Source organism: Sitophilus oryzae, unplaced genomic scaffold (genome assembly GCF_002938485.1).
Source record: "Sitophilus oryzae breed Bouriz unplaced genomic scaffold, Soryzae_2.0 scaffold_1275_pilon_pilon, whole genome shotgun sequence".
NCBI classification, from domain to species: domain Eukaryota; kingdom Metazoa; phylum Arthropoda; class Insecta; order Coleoptera; family Curculionidae; genus Sitophilus; species Sitophilus oryzae.
The window spans coordinates 175010-196340 of NW_022145921.1; the positions used below are offsets into that span (position 1 = coordinate 175010).

Below are 21331 nucleotides of genomic sequence, written 5' to 3' on the forward strand. Positions count from 1 at the left end.
GCAGACGTAATCATAAGCATAATGTAATAACCTTGAAGTTCGTAAATTTTAACTTTTTTGATTGTGATTACGACAAAAATCGGTTAGGGGCATTATTTTTTTTTTCATTTTTATGTTTAATAATTATGATAATTTTCGTGTTTAAAAAACCTGAGTAATAAAATTTAAACAAAAATACACTTCTAAAATGATTATGAAATAGAAAAATAAGAAAATTAGGTTACTTTATCAGCTGTATTTACATTCCAAGTTATGCGACTATGTTATATAAACGCATATTAAAATTTTGATTGTGACTGTGCTTATGCTTAATACAAAAATTATGATTATGATTACTACTATGTTGCAGCCCATTAAAATTATTACTGTGAATTTATAAACATTTAGAGTGTGGGTATGGTAGGAAGTGGCAACATTGCATTCTCTCCGAGATTCTCTTCATGCACGGTAAGCGAATTTCCGGAGAGTGAACAGTGGTACTCAAAAGTTTTTCAAAATTTTCCGGAAAATGTCAAGAAAAATATAAAATTTTCAACATTTTTTTTCGCAAAAAAACCTCATAGGCGTGTTTCTGGGGTTGAACTATACTACCAGTTAAAATATTTGCACTCATTTCTGGGACACCCTGTATAGGTCTCGTATATATCTAACATAATATATAGCGATTACAATATTATCTGAAAACGAATATTTAAGAATACAATATATAAAAATATCCAATTATTTAGAAAAATTCTGTGGTTTTCTTTATATCCAATTTCTACTAAGATTCTTCAGAAATTTCAAAGTGTAAAAAATCTTCATAACTTTCGATATTACGATGTAAATTTACTTTGAGCAATCCTTGGCCCATTTTTAGATATTATTGAAAAACTATCTTGGCAAGAATAATTTTTCATGCTTCAAAAGGGTTAAATTAGCCTTTGGCGTCAGCAAAATTTCCTTGAAACTTATTTTTATTTTCATAATAAACTTTGCGGTGGTAATTTTTTGGAATATTTGGCAATAGAACCTTGATTTTTATCTTTAAATTAAAAGAAAAAAATGTCAAAAACAATATATTTTTTATAAGGTGGGATATAAAGTAATATCTTTCCAAACAGTACAGTACAATCTATTTTGATTTACGGATGCGAAACATGGAAGGTTACGCGTGGTTTCGTGGATCACCTGCAGGTGTTTGTTAACAAATGTCTTCGAAGAATATTGAGAAATTTCTGGCCCAATCAAATTAACAACGAAAAACTGTGGTAAAGAACACCACAAAATGAAATAAACATTGAAATCAAAAAAAGAAAGTCAGGCTGTTCAAAATGATAAGGACTCATGGTTTCTGACCGAAAAATAACATTTCAGAAAAAATTCCTCACAAAATTATTGCACAGGGTGTTTGAAAGTTAAGGTAAAAAACAACCCATCGATTAACACTGTATAATAAGCCGTCATAATACAACAATTTATAACTGATTGATAAAAAATTGATAGATTTATAGAGGGTGCTACAAATTCAAGGTAAGATCATTGGTATCTCGGAAACCGTAATAGATATGAGGATAGTTAAATTGGAACAAAGTTGCGCCTTGAGATGGTCACCAAGATGCCAGCAAAAAAGTTTTAAAAGTTTCAATTTGGATTGCTGAGTTTTTTGGAAAAACGGATTTTTTTGAAAATCAATTTTATTTTTTCTTGTCGTTACTTTTTAGAAAATCAAAAAACTAATTGGACATTCTCATAGCTACTTTATTAGGGCTATCTGAAAGTATTTTTAAATTTTCAAATTAGCTGATAATTTGTGAGATGCAGAGACCTACTTAATTTTTTAAATACGGACTGGCATTTTTTATTTCAGTTTTTGAAAGAGCTCGTTCTTCTCAGTACAGTAATATAATATGCCACACTTAATATTTTTTTCTGTCGCACATTTGAACACCATTTATTTCAACAAATTTCAAGCCCGGCTCTGTTTTTTATAATATTAAATCTATTGATCGTTACAATATTGATAAGTCTTCAAACTAAACAATGACGTGGGGTAAAACATTGAATACGGAAAATCAAATGCAATAAAAAAATTAAAAATAATATAAAATAAATATAATATTGGACATGGTAGAGTAGTATAATGGCCAGAGATGTACTGGACCTGTCGCCAAGGGGTGGGGGAAGGCATTACTTGACGATGGTAAAAGTGAAATCAATATTTTTCAACATTTCCAAGAAAGAGTACAAAATGCATTCGGAAATATAAGAAGAAGATATTATTATGTTCAAAGAGCTATAAATAAAAGTGAACGAATAATAAATTTGTGCAATACTGAGAGTGGTAACCCTTTCGAACATGTAGAGCATTAGAAAGTAGTTTGTAGAAGTTGATTTATTTATGATAACTACGATTAATATTATGCTCAGATTTCAAATTCACAATAAGAAAATTAAAAATAATATAATTAATTTGCCGATCTGGATATTATTTATTTAAATCTTGCAACTGGCTCGATTTCCTTATTCAATATTAATTAACGCTGATCAATATTGTTGCGTTGAATATAATCAGATTAAATAATTAAAAAAAAAGAATCGGACTTGAAAATTGTTTTAAATAATAATTAAATAGTTTTGTTGTTGTTAAGGTACCCAAAACAAAAAAAAGTATAAAGTGTGGCATATCATTGTACTCAGGAGACCGAGTTCTTTCAAAACCTGAAATAAAAAATGCAGGTCCGTATTAAAAAAATTAAGTTAGTCTCTGTATCTCACAAATTATCAGCTAATTTGAAAATCTAGAAATACTATCAGATAGCCCTAATAAAGTGACTATGAGAATATGTAATTAGTTTTTTGATTTTTTTATAAAATTGCGACAGGAAAAAATAAAATTGATTTAAAAAAAATCCGTTTTTTTTTCGAAAAACTCAGCAATCCTTCAAATTTGTAAAACTTTTTTGATGACATCTTGGTGGACATCCCAAAGCGTAACTTTGCGCCAATTTAGCCATCTTCGTAATTAATTACGGTTACCGAGGTACCAATATTCGTATCTCGAATTTGTAGCACCCTGTATAAAGTTTTTATTTTTTTAGATACTATTCATATGTTTTGCATCGTAGTTTAAATATTAAGCAATGACAAATAATTCAGGATCATAAACATCGTCACTCTCGTAACTTGTTGTATGGTATAAACTCTATAACTCTGTTTCTACGCCTACTCTAACGTCAGTTTCATTCGATCACGCGATACTCTATGAAGTTATATATTGCGTTGCTGTCAGATACACAAAGCAATCTGCATATTCTGCTAAAGTCATTACCTATCAACTGCAACAGCCATGAAGCGACACACACTGTCAATCGATAGATATTTCCATTAAAAACACGCATTAGTTGCAACACTGACATCACTGTGATTAGTTTCTAATCAACCCTTACTTTACGGGTGTTTAACAAATATTAAATGGTAAAATTTGTACAAAACAGGGCCGGCTCAGATATATTTGCACACTATAGTAGTAAAACTGAAAAAAATCTTAGCTATCAAGCTCAATTTTAATATTGTCGAAATTAGCCGACAAGAAAAAAGGATAAACTTATGTTTACAGATATTTACCATCAGATTATTATTTTTTGAAGCTTTCGGAACAGGTTGAAGGAATTATTAAGGAGCGGCCAACAATGATTGAAATAGTTGGACTTACTACTAGATCGACTCTGAAATTCAGCACAGAATTAGTAGCGCTTCAAGAGCATTCTGGAAATTAAAAGACAAGGTTTTCAACATGACTTAAGCACTAATAATTCCCTCCATGTCGTATGGAAGCAAAACATGGGTGCTGTACCGCCGCGCCGGCACATCAACGCATGAAACAAGTTGCAATAGGGATACCTTAAACAACTTTTAAGAATCAAATTGTTTCACCATGTCTTAAACGTATCAGCCTTGATAAAGCTAGCTGCGAGAGAGTTGAAGTTATGGTTACTAACTCCCGCTTAAGATGGACTAGTCACGTATGCAGGATGCAAAAAAACCGACTACCAAAATCTCTTCTTTACGGTGAGCTTGTAGACGATTAGAAAAATCCAGGTAGACAACTCAAAAGGTACAAGGATATTTTCCATGAAACTTAGAGGGGATAAGCATGCAGAACAGTGGGAAGAAGCAGCGCACAATAGAACGCAATGGAGAAGAATGATAAATTCAGTTAACAGCGATAACCAAAGAGTAGAGAGGCAACAAAGCAATGAGATTTTTGAATGTCCGGAGTGCGAAAGAGAGATAACATCACGTATCTGGGTTTAAAGTCCCAGAAAATCTCATTAAAAAAAAACGCCTAGCGTAACCATCTTCTGATGCGTGTCAAATACTCCTCAGCGGGTAATGGCAGTAGTAGCATAGTATAAGGAAATTAGTAGCTTTACTCCTTGTCAAATCCTTTGTTCTTTTTCTGCCACTTTATATGACCTTGTTCTTGCGTCCCGTGACCACCGACGTAGCTGTATAGTCGTAGTCTATAACTAGGCAAAGTATAGTCGTGGCATTCGCCATAGTTTCACAGAGATGTATTTAGGAAAATATGAGTTCACAATAAAGTAAAATAAAAAAAATGATCATCGAGTAAAAATTTGCTTGAAAACAGAGTATTTTCACATTTCGTGTAAGTAACGGTTCTTCTGAATCTGAGAATCTTCTGATGGGAAGAAATGCAGAAAATATATATAATGACATATTTTTATATTATTATCTATTTCAAAGATTTTCTACAACTTTTTTTTAATTTAAAACAAGTTTAATTTTAACATTAATGTGTTTGTTTTGTAGTGCAATACATTTAACAACACATTGTACTAAATAATAAAATAACAAATTTAAACTTAAATAATTGCTAATAAACATTACAGAAATGTCAAAAGAGAAAAGAAGCAAGAACAATGAGAAACAGCATCACTACCTTCTCACGTAATAAAAGAATAAATTTTTAGTTATTGTTACCGAGTCCCGAAGGTACCGAAAGAACCGGGAATTAATAATTTCGAGTCCCGGTTCTTTGATATCTCAAAAGAACCGGGAATTTCTGGTTCTGAACCCTAGTTACCATATTATCAAGAAATTATGTTTCTTAACTAAAAACTAAAAAATATTCCAGATTTTGTTTCAAAAAAAAATGCGCAGAAAAAACCTCACGTTTCTGGGGCCAAAATATACTACCCTTAAAAATATTTGCACTTATTTAAGACCCTGTATAGGGCGATTCACAGTTATGGTCCGTTATAGCGTTTCCGGAACCACAGCTGTTTTTCGGAACCGGTAATTTTGGTACCATGCCTCTAAGGAACCGGGATTTCCAGTTTTGCTTCGGTACTTTCGGTACTACCAAATTTTTGTTCAATGATGATACCGTTCATTAAACAGCAAGCAAGGGATTGTTGTCAAAAGTAAAATCGATAAAATATTGAGGTTTAAATGAAAATAATATCAAATTATTAAGTAGTAATCAGTCATGAGGAAATTAACCTGAACAAAAACATGATCACAAATGACTCTCAAAAAAACTCAAAGCACAATTCTTTGAATTATTACCACAACCAATAACAGCACACAGTAAGGCACTCATTTTTTTGTCAATCCATCTCTGTATTGGGACGCAACGCTCGAACCTCATATACATACATACATACATACAGCCGTTACTCGCTGACGAGTATTCGACACACATAAAAAAGATGGTCACGCAAGGCGTTTTCTTTCATGAGCTTTTCTGTGACTGAAAAGCCCGATACGTAATGTTATCTGCCTACCGCACTCCGGACATTCAAAAATCTCATTGCTTTGTTGCCTCTTTACTTTTTGGTTATCGCTGTTAACTGAGTTTACAACTCTTCTCCATTGAGTTCTATTGTGAGCTGCTGTTTCCCACTTATTCTGCATGTTAATTCCCTTTAAGTTTTCGTGGAAAATGTCCTTGTACCTTTTCAGTTGTCCACCCGGCCTCCTATTACCGTTTACAAGCCTACCGTAAAGCAGAGATTTTGGTATACGATTTTCTTGCATTCTGCATACGTGACCAGCCCATCTTAAGCGGGATTTTGTAACCATGACTCCAATACTCTCGCAGTTAGCTTTTTCAAGGACCGATACGTTTGAGACATGATGGTACCACTGGATTCTTAAGAGTTGTCTAAAGTGTCTCTGTTGCAACTTGTTTAATGCGTTTATGTGTCGGCGATACGGCACCCAAGTTTCACTCCCATATAACATGGTGGGGATTATAATTGTTCGGCACACTGCAAGTTTTGTTTTTGTACTCAAGTCATGATTGTAGAATACCCTGTCTTTTAATTTCCAGAATGCCCTTGAAGCGCTACTAATCCTGTGCTGAATTTCAGAGTCAATATTAGCCTTTTCCGAAATCAAACTACCAAGATTATTGAATTCCGTCACATATTCCAATAGTTCTTCTCCGATTTTTATAGCATTGTTGTGATCTTCCGGGGGAGTGCACATGATTTTGGTTTTGTCGATGTTTAGCTTAAGGCCCAAAGCCTCGTATGCCCAGGTATATGTGTTTAACATTTCTTGCAATTGCTGTACCGTGTTTGCAACCAGAGCACAGTCGTCAGCGTATTGGAGTTCTGTGATGAATTTTGTACGTGTTTTTGCCCTGAGTCTTTTTATGTTGAACAGACCGCCGTCGTATCTGTATCTAATGCCCAATCCTCTCTCCTATAGTTTGCTGTCCACTATAATGGAGAGCGCTGCCATGAATATGTTGAATAGGAGAGGCTCTAAGACGCATCCCTGCCTAACTCCTGTATTTGTTAGGAATGGATCGCTCAGTGATCCATGATGTGACACTCTGGACTTGTTGTTGTTATGGAGGCTTTTACACACTGTAAGAAATTTGTTCGGTACTCCGAACTTTTTCATAATTGCCCAAAGCGCATCTCTGTTCACAGAGTCGAAGGCTTTTGTTAGGTCGATGAATGCAACATAAAGTTTAAACTGCTGCTCTTTTACTTTTTCCTGTAGTTGACGGATGGAAAATATGGAATCGACGGTGCCGCGGTTGGTACGTTTGCGATTCCGGAAGGATTTTTTCTATATATGGGTGCAGGCGGTTTGACATAATTTTTGCAAGAATTTTTCCGCCGATAGCCAATAGTGAAATTCCCCGGTAATTTCCGCAGTCTGATGCACTTCCTTTGTTCTTAAATATATTCACTATATTCGCGTTGCGAAAGTCCTGAGGTACCTCTCCGCTTTCTTATACGACATCGAAAAGAGCCTTAAGATGACCAATAAGTTCTTTACTTGCACACTAATAGATTTCCGCCGGAATCGCGTCACAGCCAGCTGATTAGTTGTTTTTAAGCTGTTTTATGGAGATCTTTATTTCCTGTTCTGTTATTGGGATGTCTAATACATCGAGGCTGTTATACTGAGGTATTGTGTTTAGTGCTTCCATATTGGGGTTGTTTTCTTGGTTAAGGATATGGCTGTAATGTTCTTTCCAGCGATTTCGGATTTGTTCTTCCTCTTTTAGAAGTTCGCCATTTTGTGCCATGATTGGGCAGCTTACCTTCTTGGTTGGACCGTATACTTCTTTTACAGCCTCAAAGAATTTACGATAATCGTGATGCGTGGCGTACTCTTGAATCTGATTCGCTTTTTCTGACCACCAGTTATCCTTTACTTGGCGCAATTCTCTTCGAAGTGTGTTGTTGGCTGCTTTAAAGTTGTCTACCAGTCTTGGATTATGTGGATTTGCAGTGACTGCTTGATGTGCTCTATGCTTTTTTTCCAACAAAATCTGTATATGCGGTTGATTTTCGTTAAACCAGTCTGGTTGTTTCTTTTTGTTCGACTTTCCCAGTACTGCTTCGCTGGTTTTATGAATCGCATCCCTTAATTGTGTCCAGCCTTGTTCAGCTTCCAAGATTGAGTTTGAAGTTATCGGTGGAAGTAATTCTTTGATGGCTTCCCGGAGGGCGTCGGCGGTATTGTTGTTCTCTAGACCCCGTACGTTCAATCTGGTCATGTTGTTTTGCTTTTTACAGTGTGGATGTTTAGTTTTTAACTGGATTTTCATTTTTGAAATTAAAAGTCGGTGGTCAGTGCCGCATTCGGCATCTATTTTGGCTTTTGTGAGCATAACATCTTTTAGATGCGTCCTTCGAACGACGTAAGTTTTGTCTGATATGGGGTACCTTAGGGTCATAAGACGTTCGGAGACACCAATAGGTACTTCTGTTAATTTGGTGGCGATTTCGTTTTTGATCGCAATGCCTACGCCATGAATTCTTCTGTGTGTTGCGGGGTGACCTTTCCAAAAGAAGGTGTAATGGTCCTCAGTGAGACTACCTTCATCCGCAAAGCGGGTTTCGCTTAGAGCAGCAACATCTATATTTCGCTCGAACCTCACAGGAACTCAACTGAGGCGCTCTGCAATCTGCCGATATTCGACAGATTGTAAAAATTGGCAGAAAATATTTTGGAGTGCAACTACTCTTTTCCTTCTACTATGGTAGTAGTAGTAGTAGTAAAGAGTATAATTTTAAATTATATTTTTATCGTTTTTCAAGATGTTTATAAATAAATATGTATATGGATAATTTAACTTTTCTAGATGTTGCGGCACACAATATGTCAAAGCAGATAAAATTGGCATTTTCTTAAATAAAAAACAGATAGTCGAAGTATCATACGACCGAAAAAAATGGCGTCAAAGAGGAGTGAGAATGACAATCGATGATAATCATACGCTACCAACAGATTAATTAAGAATAAAAATGTAATAAAGTCGTCGAAAAAAGGGTAAAAACAATTACATCGAGTTTCCCATGGTTTTCGAGAAAAAAAAAGATTTTTAATAACGTCATATTATTCAAATATCTCAACCTATTGCTTTCTGTCAATATAGAGAAATTCCGACAATAAGACAACAAGCTATGCGGTCTGGGTTCGGAATTTACAGAAATGAAATCTCAATTATGTCTCTAATCGGAGGTTTCCATCCTATTACAGCTTGATATTGATTTTAGCCTGTTGCCACAAAACGCTGACACGGGTAGGAGTTTCCAAACATACTCGGAGATTATTTAGAATGAATAAATAATATTAAGGAAGCATTTTGTGTATGCGTGTCTGTTTAGTATGGAGAACTCATATATGATGTTTCAATTATATTATTCAGCATTCCCTCCAGGAATAATTAAAAAAAAAGTTCTATAGTTAATGACTGAACTTCAATATTTTAAAGGTCTGGTAAATACAGATAGATTTGTTGTGAAATTGGATAGTGTGTATGTATTATCCAATAAGATTTTCCTAACCCAACCATTGAGCTTATTGGGTTAGACGTGTGTAGCCCGCTTTATATATTATAGCCTGTCCAACGACAAGATCCTTGACAGTGATAGATGTCTCTGTCATTTTAATTTCAAAGTAGTTTATTTTATTTTACAAGGAAATAAGTTGGTACAACTGGAACGCACAGCAGGAAATTAATACAGACCGGACCACCGTAGTAGTAACATAGGCAGAACCGGACGAATTAGCTTATACCCGTCCGCCGGATAAAAAGCAGGCGAAAAAATGCGATAAAATAAAAATAGGTAGATATGTGATAAGAATGTTTCAGAATTCGTATTTATTCGTGTTTTAATAGCCTAAACGATTACATAGATTCTCGCGACAGTTCTCGTGTAAAATTTATTTTTTAAGTAAAATAATGGATGTTTACGAAGTTCGTGAGAAAATTCAAATTGTAAAATGGTATTTCAAAATCGGGATATACAAACAATTTTTCCACAAACTTTTGTAGACAGGCCAATTCCATTTTTACCTACTGTATCAAGAGTTATTAATAATTTTGAAACACATGGGTGCGTGTTCCCACAAAAATACAAAAAGCCTGATGTGTTGATTAATGAAGAACAGGAGTTAAAGCAAGTGTTCATTTGTGCTACCGCGGATCAAAATCCCACGTTTTCGAGTAATCAAATTGCTGAGGTGATTGTCCTGCCCACAATGCCCGTATTGTTCACGAATATTTGAACAATACTTTTCCCAACCGTTTAATTAGTGGACATGGAACTATTTTGTGGCCCGCTAGATCACCAGATCTTTCTCCCAATGACTTATTTTTGTGGGATTATGTAAAATCCAAAGTGTATGGTCATAATAGGGCTAATAATCTGGATGAGCTTCAAGTAAAAATACGAGAGGCTTTCCAAACTATTAGCCCTAATATGTTAGCCAATGTCAGACAGGGATTTTACGACCGCCTGGGCTTCTGTCTAGCACAAGAAGATGGTTTTTTTGAACACTTGTTATAACTTTTTTTTATTTAGAGTAATATTTTAGTTTTTTTTGGGTTTAGAGAATTTATTTATTTTTAGTTTTGGCTTGTAAACACACTCAAATAATAAATATTTAAGTATTTTCATTTTAAATGTTACCTTAAGTGAAGGTCAACACTTAAAATGAAAATAATAAATACTCGGCACTCCTCGAGTCGTATTCCTAGTCTGTCATGACCGACCAGTCCAAGCATAACTGCAACTGCGTACTGCCTGACCAGCCGACTAGCCGGCAGTGAATCTCGAGTACGAACGCAAAACGGGTAAACGTAAATTCGTCCGGCAACTTGCTATGTTACTAGTAGCCTGGTCTTCTCTGTATATTTAAAATTTGACTGATAAGTGATTATTTCAAAATATTGTGAAAAAAACTGAAAAAATGTAATCGAGTTATTTTATTTAAAAAATTTATATTAAAAAAAACAACAAAACATCACATACCAAAAAAATATAAAGAAGGATTATTTCTTACTTTCAAGCTTCAAGAAACTTCCCGTATTTATTATTATATTTAGCAATATAACTTATGTACAAATACAAATTTGTAATATTCCACAGGAATAAATAAAACAACATAAATAAAAAAAACTAATTTATTAATAATAACACTTACCAAATTTTATACCTTAAAGGTTGATTAATTAACTTTAATCTTAATTTTTTTAAACCAGTACCTTTTGACATTATTTTTCTGCAGTACTAAAATCCATTATTTACCTATCGTATGATGTCGATATTTTACAGCTACTTCAGTAGTATATGTTGAGTACGATCCTTGTACCATATACGAGATGCACTTATCTACGACGAGATGATATACAAACTTTATTGATGGTAATAACACGAATAACACGAATAACACGAATCAAAATGCATCATCTTCCAAAACGCAGATATTTGACATAAGGTGACACAAAATTATAACCTATAATTTGGCAAGACTTTGACAAGCCCCAAAAATTCTGCGAGTTCATACGCATCGGCGCCGGCATTCGTTTGTCGTTCATCGTTCCGTCAATCCAATAAAATTGAAATATGATCTGTAATTTTTGAAACAAACCAATAAAACTGGTTAAAACAACAAGAGACGACACATGACGGATTTATATTTAAACCCATCCATAGTTAACTTAAAAAATATTAGAAACTATTTTAGTAAAATAAATAGATTGGTATGGGACGTCATCTACTTTTCTTCTGTCATCGTCTGTCGAAATCGTATATGTAATATTAAATTAGAGTATATTAAAAATTAAATTACTTTTTTTACTCGTAAAACGCGAAAATTAAAAATTAATTTTATGTGGCTTGTTCGATTAGCACCAACTTGGAAAAAGAAAGCGTCTCATTTCTGTAATTATAAACATGTATAATTGAAAAATCAGTTAATTAAATTATTCCTAATTACTGAAAACTTTGTTCCGAATCAGTTCCCATTCATCATTCGCTATATTCTGATTAAATTAAATCTCTGAATGAACTAATTAAAATGACCTAAATATTCAACCTGAATATACAGATCTTTTTAAGTAACTGCAATAATTCATGAAACATTGCTAAAAATTATATTGTAGTTCAATAATATAATAATATACAGGGTGGCCCATCGAAAACGTTCCGCAAGGCATAACGGCCAGGGTAATTTTTTTTTTAGAAAATTCCAAAAACACGTCAATTTTATTTGTGAGGGGGACAATTTTTGCCCCAAAAATGATTGCAAAATCTTCAACCCTCTAAGCGGGGGTGTCATCCCCCAATTTTTTTCAAATGGGAAGGGGGGTCAAGTGGTACCGCAATGAAAAGGGCTTTCTATTCTCTATACGTTCCCGCTTCGTTTTTGAAAATCGGTCGAGTCATTGAGAAAATATGAAGGATTGAAATTTCAAAAGTTTATTTAAATATTTATCAGAGTAAATGATAAGGATAAATTCCTTCCACCAATTTGCTGTTTTTTCTTATTATATTATTTCTAGATGTTTACGCATTTTTTCACTTGCCACAAGTTTGAACGATCAGGTTAGGTAGTGTACTTTCTTTTTGAACGGTGTAGTTAATCGGCACAACTGTCGGTACTGGGCTGAGGACAACCCCAGGGTTTTTCACGACATGCACACACAAAATCCTCAGAAATTGAACGTGTGGGCTGGTATTTTTAGAAATTCTATTGTGGGTCCTTTTGTTCTTCCTGGAAATCTAACAGGTGATATGTACTTGGATTTACTGGAAAATACCATCGACCCAGCCCTAAGTGACATCATAGAGAACAATCCTGGATACGTTGAAGCGGAACTAATATTTCAACAAGACGGTGCACTTCCACATTACTCTCAAAATGTGCGTAATTATATTTATACAATAACTTTCCCGGTCGGTCGATACGATGAAGGGGTGCAATTGAGTGGCCACCCCAGTCACCCGACTTGACTCCTTTAGACTTTTTTCTATAGGGACACATAAAAAGTAAAGTGTATAGCACTCCACCCGCCTCATTAGAAGACCAGCAAAGACGAATTATTGATGTATGGATAGTGAAGTGACCCCGCAAGTTCTTCAGAATGTTCTAGAACGGGTTGAAAATAATTTGTATTACTGTATGGAGGTTGACGGGCAACATTTTCAGCATTTGCTTCATTAATAAGGTAAGTTTTTTTTAATTAATTCAATTTATGCGTTTTTTTGCAAAAAGTACTTTTCAAATTTCAATCCTTCATATTTTCAAAATGACTCTACCGATTTTTAATAATGAAGCGGGGAAATAAAGAGAATAGAAAGCTCTTTTCATTGCGATGCCAGTTGACCCCCCTTCCCATTTGAAAAAAGTTGGGGGATGACACCCCCGCTTAGAGGGTTGAAGATTTTGCATTCATTTTTGAGGCAAAAGTTGTCCCCCTCACAAACAAAATTGACGTGTTTTTGGATTTTTTGAAAAAAAAAATACCCTGGCCGTTATGCCTTGCGGAACGTTTTCAATGGGCCACCCTGTATAGCTAATAAGTATATCTAGAATAATATTATTATATGAAATGTGAAAAATTCTTACAGTTTTAGTAATATTATTATACTATTATATATATTACGTATTAATTATAATATATTACGTATATTAATAAATAATATTTTCTTGCCTTTAGCTGTTTATTTTTTCTAATTTCGAAAAATCGAAACTAGAGAAAAAAAATAAAAAGTAAAAAGAAAATTGTTTTGCTTGTCGTGAAGGGGGGAACCAAGCTCCACTCCCACAACCGGTTTCTGGGTCTACCCTTCATCAGGTAGGATGTCCAGAGGCTGGTTCTATACGGCAAGCAAAACTTTTTCAATATCAACAGACGATGTCGTAAAGTGTCGGTGAGATATTAGTGCATCTCCCGTCAAAAGATGTAAGAATAGCTAAAGCTCTTTACCACCTTTTGACGGGAGATGCACTAATATCTCATCGACACTTTACGACATCGTCTGTTAATATTGAAAAAGTTTTGCTTGCCATATCGGTGAGAACTAGCCCCTGGACAGCCCACCTGATGAAGGGTAGGCCCAGAAACCGGTTGTGGGAGTGGAGCTTGGTTCCCCCCGTTACGACAAGCAAAACATTTTTTTTCTTTTTACTTTTTATTTTTTTCTCTACTTTCGATTTTTCGAAATTAGAAAAAAATAACAGCTAAAGGCAAGAAAATATTATTTATGAATAATATTATCATATAGAGCGCTACAAGAGCTATTAAGTATACAATTTAGCAGCTAAATAAATAATTAATTTGCCTAAATGTTGTATGATTTATGTATTGATGATTATTTTGCATTAAAAATGGAGATAAAAAAGCAATTAAAACTTACCTTCTCAAGTTCCTCATACAACCAATCATTTAAATTCAACCTATACTAGCACGAATAAAAAACCTAAACGAGCGCGGAGCAAAAAATTGGCCTAATCACAGGAACCAACTTAATAACACTGTTTCTTCATGTTTTATGATTGTTCATAGGCAGCAATTGGAACACAATAATTACGGACAGATCTCATAGAAATGAAATATGTCAATAAAATGAAAATTCTTCATATTCTTGTAGTCTATTTATTAAAGTTTCTACAGGGTTGTTCACCATGCACGTACGACACGGGGTATTGTAGCTAAACGATTAGATTTTTACAAATTGTAAGTTTTGGGTTCGTTGAAGGTCTATTAGAGCTACAATTTAAAAATATTTTTACAAGATACAGAGTGTCCCAAATAAGTATAAAATATTATCGTTGTATTTTTTTAAATAGAACACCCTGTATATTATTCTATTTTTGGATTCTACGATTGAAATAAAGGTAAATTTGATTAAGGTTTATCACACTTACCTTACCGTTTTTGAAATATTTTTAATTTTATGAAATTGCAGTAAAAAATTTAAGGCTTTATTTCTCCAAGGGTATCAAAGTTTTTAATACTAAATATTTACTGAATATTATTTATTGATCAGATATTGTGTTGCAATAATAAAAATTTTACTACCTTATACAGAGTGTCCTAAAATTTATATTAAATAATTACTAGCTTTAAACGGCAATAACTTGTTTAATTTAAATGGAAAAAACACCCTATATATTTTACGTAGATCAGATGCACAATGTAATTTTTACCCATCTCTTCAAGTTTTCATAGAAAATGCATTTTCTTATAATTTAGACCTCATTTATCACTATACTCATGGAATATTGACATTTTAGCTTATTTTTAAAGATGTAACAAATTTTCAAAGGGTACAGATACTAATATTGTCGATATAGTTCGCTTATTTAATTAAAAAAAAACTGTTTAAATATTTTTTGTTAAAGAGGACCAATTAATATGATCCCAGTATTCAAACTACATTAATTGACTGTTTACATTGTAGTAATACTTGCTACAAATACTAAAAAACTGAATTTTGTGTGTGTATTAGACAGTGTGGTAAAAAGTAACACCTTATAAATTTTATTTCATTTATTGACGAATGCATATTTATAAAAACAGAGACATTCATTTTCATAACTTATTATTATATTGATTTCTGAGCCAAATCCACATTTATTTAGAATATTTTATTAATTAAAACAATTTAAAAGTATGTAATTAACTAATTTTTGGTGTTTTTGGTAGGAAATAATGGTGGTATACTCTTTTACAAAGATTTAAATAGTTTTTTTGTATGCCAATGGGCTTGAAATAATTACCACCTGTACATTTTGTACATATTATGGTGCTATAAAAAAATCTGAAATGTCAATATTCCATAGGTATAGTGATAAATGAGGTCTAAATTATAAGAAAATGAATTTTCTACAAAAACTTGAAGAGATGGGTAAAAAATGGTATAATACAATTATTTGATAGACAATTACATTGTGCATCTGATTCACGTAAAATATATAAGGTGTTCCATTTAAATTAAACAAGTTATTGCCGTTTAAAGCTAGTAATTATTTAATATAAATTTTTGGACACTCTGTATAAGGTAGTAAAATTTTTATTATTGCAACACAATATCTGATCAATAAATAATCTTCAGTAAATATTTAGTATTAAAAAATTTGATACTCTGGGAGAAGAATAAAACCTTAAAATTTTTACTGCAATTTCATAAAATTGAAAATATTTCAAAAACGGTAAGGTTTAAGTGTGATAAACCTTAATCAAATTTACCTCTATTTCAATCGTAGAATACAAAAATAGAATAATATACATACAATACATATATCTATTTAAAAAAATACAACTATAATATTTTTTACTTATTTGGGACACTCTGTATTTTGTAAAAATATTTTTAAATTGTACGCAACGAGTTTGTTCTACAAAAAAAAACAATTTTCGAAAAGAGATAGACTTTCCGAAACGTTAAGCATTTTTTTGTTCGATAGGCAAATTTGTAGAACTGTAAACCTAACTTCTGAAAAGTAGTTTCCGTTTGGGATTAAAGCAGAAGTTTACAGTTTACAAAAAAATAACTATTTTATTTTGTAGATTTTCTTGCAGTGGCGAAATACCCATACAGGATTTTTTTTGAAGAGATGAATACGCTACGTAGGTATAGACATTTTTTTCAAAAAAATAAATTTACCAGAGAATTACTGAAAAAAAAACCTTATACAGGGTCGTTCACCACATATGACACGGAGTATTCTAGCTAAACAATTTTATTATATTTATGCAAATTGTAAGTTTTGGGTTTGTTGAAAGACTGTTAGAGCTAATTAAAAAAAACTAATTTAAAAATGTTTTTAAAATATACAGAATGTCCCAGATAAATAAAAAAATATCAAAGTTATATGTTTTTTTAATAGATCACTCTGTATATTATTACATTTTTTAGTTTCTACGATTAAAATAGAGGTAAAATTGATTAAGGTTTACCGCATTTTAATCTTACCGTTTTTGAAATAATTAGATTTTTGTCAAAATACTGTAGTAATGTAATTGCTTCATTTCTCTAGGCTTATTTAAGTTTTTAAAACCAAATATTGTACTGAAGTGTTTCTATGGACTAGATTTAGTGTTGCAATAATAAAAATTATACTACCTTAAACAGAGTATCTAAAAATTTATTTTAAATAATTACTAGCTTTAAACGGCAATAACTTGTTTTAATTTAAATGGAATACCCTGTACTCTGTATCTTGTAAAAATATGTTTAAATTGTAGCTAACTCAAAATTTTAGCTAACTCTAAATTCAACGAACTGATAACTTGTAAATTTGTAAAAATCTAATCGTTTAGCTACAATACTCACTATCATCCGCATAATTTATCATTATTTTAAATTATATAATTGAGACAGAATATAATAGGCAAATCACATTATCGTTAGTCAGATTAGTAACATATTTAGTTACAAACTACTAAATAGTCTAGTCTTTTAGGTGATACTCTATGATTACTGTTCTACGTACGACACGGGGTATTGTAGCTAAACGATTAGATTTTTACAAATTGTAAGTTTTGGGTTCGTTGAAGGTCTATTAGAGCTACAATTTAAAAATATTTTTACAAAATACAGAGTGTCCCAAATAAGTAAAAAATATTATAGTTGTATTTTTTTAAATAGAACACCCTGTATATTATTCTATTTTTGTATTCTACGATTGAAATAGAGGTAAATTTGATTAAGGTTTATCACACTTAAACCTTACCGTTTTTGAAATATTTTCAATTTTATGAAATTGCAGTAAAAATTTTAAGGTTTTATTCTTCTCCCAGAGTATCAAAGTTTTTAATACTAAATATTTACTGAAGATTATTTATTGATCAGATATTGTGTTGCAATAATAAAAATTTTACTACCTTATACAGAGTGTCCAAAAATTTATATTAAATAATTACTAGCTTTAAACGGCAATAACTTGTTTAATTTAAATGGAACACCTTATATATTTTACGTGAATCAGATGCACAATGTAATTGTCTATCAAATAATTGTATTATACCATTTTTTACCCATCTCTTCAAGTTTTTGTAGAAAATTAATTTTCTTATAATTTAGACCTCATTTATCACTATACCTATGGAATATTGACATTTCAGATTTTTTTATAGCACCATAATATGTACAAAATGTACAGGTGGTAAATATTTCAAGCCCATTGGCATACAAAAAAACTATTTAAATCTTTGTAAAAGAGTATACCACCATTATTTCCTACCAAAAACACCAAAAATTATTTAATTACATACTTTTAAATTGTTTTAATTAATAAAATATTCTAAATAAATGTGGATTTGGCTCAGAAATCAATATAATAATAAGTTATGAAAATGATTGTCTCTGTTTTTATAAATATGCATTCGTCAATAAATGAAATAAAATTTATAAGGTGTTACTTTTTACCACACTGTCTAATACACACACAAAATTCAGTTTTTTAGTATTTGTAGCAATTATTACTACAATGTAAACAGTCAATTAATGTAGTTTGAATACTGGGATCATATTAATTGGTCCTCTTTAACAAAAAATATTTAAACAGTTTTTTTTTAATTAAATAAGCGAACTATATCGACAATATTAGTATCTGTACCCTTTGAAAATTTGTTACATCTTTAAAAATAAGCTAAAATGTCAATATTCCATGAATATAGTGGTAAATGAGGTCTAAATTATAAGAAAATGCATTTTCTATGAAACCTTGAAGAGATGGGTAAAAAATTACGTTGTGCATCTGATCTACGTAAAATATATAGGGTGTTTTTTCCATTTAAATTAAACAAGTTATTGCCGTTTAAAGCTAGTAATTATTTAATATAAATTTTAGGACACTCTGTATAAGGTAGTAAAATTTTTATTATTGCAACACAATATCTGATCAATAAATAATATTCAGTAAATATTTAGTATTAAAAACTTTGATACTCTGGGAGAAGAATAAAACCTTAAAATTTTTACTGCAATTTCATAAAATTGAAAATATTTCAAAAACGGTAAGGTTTAAGTGTGATAAACCTTAATCAAATTTACCTCTATTTCAATCGTAGAATACAAAAATAGAATAATATACAGGGTGTTCTATTTAAAAAAATACAACTATAATATTTTTTACTTATTTGGGACACTCTGTATTTTGTAAAAATATTTTTAAATTGTAGCTCTAATAGACCTTCAACGAACCCAAAACTTACAATTTGTAAAAATCTAATCGTTTAGCTACAATACCCCGTGTCGTACGTGCATGGTGAACAACCCTGTAGAAACTTTAATAAATAGACTACAAGAATATGAAGAATTTTCATTTTATTGACATATTTCATTTCTATGAGATCTGTCCGTAATTATTGTGTTCCAATTGCTGCCTATGAACAATCATAAAACATGAAGAAACAGTGTTATTAAGTTGGTTCCTGTGATTAGGCCAATTTTTTGCTCCGCGCTCGTTTAGGTTTTTTATTCGTGCTAGTATAGGTTGAATTTAAATGATTGGTTGTATGAGGAACTTGAGAAGGTAAGTTTTAATTGCTTTTTTATCTCCATTTTTAATGCAAAATAATCATCAATACATAAATCATACAACATTTAGGCAAATTAATTATTTATTTAGCTGCTAAATTTATATAGCTCTTGTAGCGCTCTATGTGATAATCTATATGATCATAAATAATATTTTCTTGCCTTTAGCTGTTATTTTTTTCTAATTTCGAAAAATCGAAAGTAGAGAAAAAAATAAAAAGTAAAAAGAAAAAAAAATGTTTTGCTTGTCGTAACGGGGGGAACCAAGCTCCACTCCCACAACCGGTTTCTGGGCCTACCCTTCATCAGGTGGGCTGTCCAGGGGCTGGTTCTCACCGATATGGCAAGCAAAACTTTTTCAATATTAACAGACGATGTCGTAAAGTGTCGATGAGATATTAGTGCATCTCCCGTCAAAAGGTGGTAAAGAGCGTTTTTCGCCCCGCTCAATATATGAAATGAAAAATTCTTACAGCTTTAGCTATTCTTACATCTTTTGACGGGAGATGCACTAATATCTCACCGACACTTTACGACATCGTCTGTTGATATTGAAAAAGTTTTGCTTGCCGTATAGAACCAGCCTCTGGACATCCCACCTGATGAAGGGTAGGCCCAGAAACCGGTTGTGGGAGTGGAGCTTGGTTCCCCCCTTCACGACAAGCAAAACAATTTTCTTTTTACTTTTTATTTTTTTTCTCTAGTTTCGATTTTTCGAAATTAGAAAAAATAAACAGCTAAAGGCAAGAAAATATTATTTATTAATATACGCTTAAACTGTAAGAATTTTTCACATTTCATATAATAATATTATTCTAGATATACTTATTAGCTATACAGGGTGGCCCATCGAAAACCTTCCGCAAGGCATAACGGCCAGGGTACTTTTTTTTCAAAAAATCCAAAAACACGTCAATTTTGTTTGTGAGGGGGACAACTTTTGTCAAAAAAATGTCTATACCTACGTATCGTATTCATCTCTTCAAAAAAATCCTGTATGGGTATTTCGCCACTGCAAGAAAATCTACAAAATAAAATAGTTATTTTTTTGTAAACTGTAAACTTCTGCTTTAATCCCAAGCGGAAACTACTTTTCAGAAGTTAGGTTTACAGTTCTACAAATTTGCCTATCGAACAAAAAAATGCTTAACGTTTCGGAAAGTCTATCTCTTTTCGAAAATTGTTTTTTTTTCTTATTTTTTTTCGAATAGTTGAATTTAAATATTTTAAATAATTTTTTTTTATACTTTGTATTTTTTTGCTTCCGACGACGGAAAGAGATAAACTTTCCGAAACGTTAAGCATTTTTTTGTTCGTTAGGCAAATTTGTATAACTGTAAACCTAACTTCTGACAAGTAGTTTCCGTTTGGGATTAACGCAGAAGTCTTTACAAAAAATAACTATTTTATTTTGTAGATTTTCTTGCAGTGGCAAAATACCCATAGAGGATTATTTTTTTTAAGTCTTAATCTTATCTGCGGCAAAAGTTTATATTACGGAAATATGTAGATACCAAAGTTTCGATTTTGAAAATATCATTTTCTATCTTTATTTTAGGAACCACTTTCAAAAAATTATTAATTATTATACATACAAAAAAAATAATTGTATAGGATAACTTACCTCTTCAAATTCTCAAAAGTTCCCCATTCAACCAATCCATTAAATTCAACCTGTAGCACGCGAATAAAAAAGCTTCTAAACGAGCGCGAAGCAAAAAATTGGCCTAATCACCGGAACCGACTTAACAACACTGTTGCTTCATGTTTTGTGTTTGTTCTTCGGCGGCTTCTCGATGAGGGGGATGCAACAACCACCGGGCCACGGCCGGACCTCGCACTACCTGTTGAGGCGGCCGGGGCCCGCACCTGGCCCCGGCGCACGCGCCGCCCTATCCCCACCTGAACGGACGCCGGGCGTCGCGTCGCCGCCGCCAACTGGGTCACGGCGATCCATAAAACTCTCGATCTCTCCTCGCTCGGCGGGGGGGAAGGGGGGTGTAGTGGGAGAAGAT

General features: G+C 32.5%; 1 protein-coding gene across 1 annotated transcript in view; it reads right to left on the minus strand.

The window, feature by feature from the left end:
- The window catches only part of LOC115874411 (SCY1-like protein 2), a gene marked incomplete at its 3' end in the record, with an annotated part of 175807 nt that extends 154719 nt beyond the window's left edge, over positions 1-21088 (minus strand). The window contains exon 1 of the mRNA XM_030889574.1: positions 20941-21088. The remainder of the gene's footprint in view (positions 1-20940) is intronic.
- Positions 21089-21331: the final 243 nt, after the last annotated feature.